Below are 3,114 nucleotides of genomic sequence, written 5' to 3'. Positions count from 1 at the left end.
GTCTGGCTCTGTCGCCCAGGCTGGAGTGCAGTGGCCGGATCTCAGCTCACTGCAAGCTCCGCCTCCCGGGTTTACGCCATTCTCCTGGCTCAGCCTCCCGAGTAGCTGGGACTACAGGCGCCCGCCACCTCACCCGGCTAGTTTTTTGTATTTTTTTTAGTAGAGACGGGGTTTCACTGTGTTAGCCAGGATGGTCTCGATCTCCGGACCTCGTGATCCGCCTGTCTCGGCCTCCCAAAGTGCTGGGATTACAGGGTTGAGCCACCGCGCCCGGCTTTTTTTTTTTTTTTAAGACAAGTTCTGGTTCTGTCGCCCAGACTGGAATGCAGTGACACCATCTGGGCTCACTGCAAACTCTGCCCCCCAGGCTCAAGCCATCCTCCCACCTCAGCCTCCTGCGCCACCACACCCAGCTAATTTTTGTGTTTTTTGTAGAGTCAGGGTTTCTCATGTTGCTCAGGCTGGTCTCGAACTTATGAGCTCAAGCCATTCACCTGCCTTGGCCTTCCAAAGTGCTGTGATTATAGGTGTGAGCTACCAAGCCTGGCCTTTACAGCCTTATTTTAACCTAAGCACCTCTAAACTATATCTCCAAATACAGTCACTCGAGTACAAGGTGTTATTAAGCTTCAACAACTGAGTTTTTGAGTACATGATTCAGCTCACAGCACGGCCTGGATCATCTTTCACGTAGTCTCTCTGCCTTCAGCCTTTCCTTCCTTGAAAGCAGCCTCCACAGAGCGATCGATGGGCCTATAGCACATTTGTGATTATGTGCATGCATCCTCTGCTGAAAGGCTTTCCACCTTCTACAGGGGACATTGTGAAGGTCAATTTTGTTTTGTTTTGTTTTTTGAGATGGAGTTTCACTCTTGTTGCCCAGGCTGGAGTGCAGTGGTGCAATCTCGGCTCACTGCAACATCTGCCTCCCAGGTTCAAGCGATTCTCCTGACTCAGCCTCCTGAGTAGCTGGGATTACAGACATGCACCACCACGCCTGGCTAATTTTGTATTTTTAGTAGAGATGGGGTTTCTCCATGTTGGTCAGACTGGTCTCGAACTCCCGACCTCAGTTGATCTGCCTGCCTCAGTCTCCCAAAGTGCTGGGATTACAGGCATGAGCCCCCGCGCTTGGCGTGATAGTCAATTTTATGTGTCAACTTGGCTAGGCTACAGTCCTATTATTCAATCAAACACAAAGCTAGGCATTGCGTGCAGGTGTTTTATAGATGTGATCAAAGTCCATAATCCGTTGACTTTAAGGGAGATTATCATAGATAATCTCAATGGGCTTGGTTCAATGAGACCTTGAAAGGCCTTCGGAGCAGAGCTGAGGATTCTCCGAATAAATTTCATCTGTAGGCAGTGCGGCATTTGGTAATGCCTAAGAAAGTCATACCCTGCTTTTTCTGGTCTGCGCTACAGACATCAGATTTGCCTACCCAGTCCCCACAATCACACAGGCCAATTCCTTGCAATAAAATTCTTAATATTTATCTCCTAGTCGTCTTTGTCTTGGTTATAGTCTGGCTAATACAGGCTTTGGTTCTGAAAGCGGTTCTAGAAGAATAGAATCTTAAAAATGAGTATTTTTATTTATTTATTTATATTTTAAGACAGGGCAAAACCCCATCTCTACTAAAAATACAAAGATTAGCCGGGTGTGGTGGCACTCGCCTGTAATCTCAGCTACTCGGGAGACTGAGGCAGAAGAGACACTTGAACCTGGGAGGCAGAGGCTGCAGTGAGCCGAGATCATACTGCACCGCATACACTGCACTCCAGCCTGGGTACAAAAAAAAAAAAAAAAAGAAAGAAAGAAAAAAGAAAGGTGGGGACAGAAAAGGATGAGTTCAGGGCTTCAAATTCCTAGCTCATGTTTTGCATAAATGATCTGAAAGCTTCTCTATCTGCCCTGAGAAAAACTCTTATCTTCTGTGGTTACAGGACTGAGATTTCTGAAAACAAAATCCAGGGTCTCATCCTCCAAGTAGCTAAATTCCAATGTAAATTCAATTCTCAATCCTGCAGGATCTTTTGTTCAAGCAAGGGCATTGACTGGGAAGGAATGGGATACTGATCATTGGAATTGGGATGTATGGGCAGATCCTGATGACGCTGGGATCATCAAACCCCTAAATTCTGCCAAGTCTTCTTTGCCAAAAGTAGCCTTTCCCGTCCGAACAGATTGGCCACACTCTGCTGAATAAACCGCATAGGCCCCTTCTAAGTTGCCTTGCAAGGTTCTGCTGATTCTCCTCAGGACCTACCCCTGCCATTCCTTAGTTTCTCAACCTATAACGAGACTCAAGTCCCAGCAGGACCCAAAGGGTAAGGTATAAAGTATGATCCATGAGGAGACATGTTATATTCCAAAAACCTGCATGATTTTTCCAATTTCTATAAATAGAAATCTGGGGGAATGTGTGTAGATGGATCTTGAAACTCTAGGATTGCCAGGTGTGATGGTGCCTTTAGTCCCAGAAGGTTGAGGCAGGAGGATTTCTCAAGCCTAGTTCACTTGAGGCCAGGAGTTCAAGACCAGCCTGGGAGACATAGTGAGATCCCCAGCTATACAAAAAACAAAACAAAAACCGAGCAGCTTTTCTAGCGACTCAGTTAGTGGACCCAAGTGAGAATATGTTGCCTCCAAAATCCAAAGAGATAAACTAGGTGTCGTGTCTCGTTTTTGGTTGCAGGAGGGGCCAGATACGACATTTTTTTTTTTTTTTTTTTTTTTTGAGACGGAGTCTCGCTCTGTTGCCCAGGCTGGAGTGCAGTGGTGTGATCTTGGCTCACTGCAAGCTCCGCCTCCCAGGTTCAAGTGATTCTCCTGCCTCAGCCTCCCAAGTAGCTGCGACTCAGGCACCCACAACCACACCTGGCTAATTTTTTTGTATTTTTAGTAGAGACAGGGTTTCACTATGTTAGCCAGGATGGTCTCAATCTTCTGAGCTTGTGATCTGCCCACCTTGGCCTCCCAAAGTGCTGGGATTACAGGGGTGAGCCACCGCGCCCGGCCTAGATGCAACGATTTATCTTTCAACTTAAAAGGGATATCTTGACACCATTGGATTCCCTATTTCTCATTGGGGAGTTTCCTGTGATCAGTTG

This window comes from Piliocolobus tephrosceles, chromosome 2 (genome assembly GCF_002776525.5).
Source record: "Piliocolobus tephrosceles isolate RC106 chromosome 2, ASM277652v3, whole genome shotgun sequence".
NCBI lineage: Eukaryota > Metazoa > Chordata > Mammalia > Primates > Cercopithecidae > Piliocolobus > Piliocolobus tephrosceles.
The sequence above is the reverse complement of the archived record's forward strand: the minus strand, read 5'-3'. Positions refer to the sequence as shown.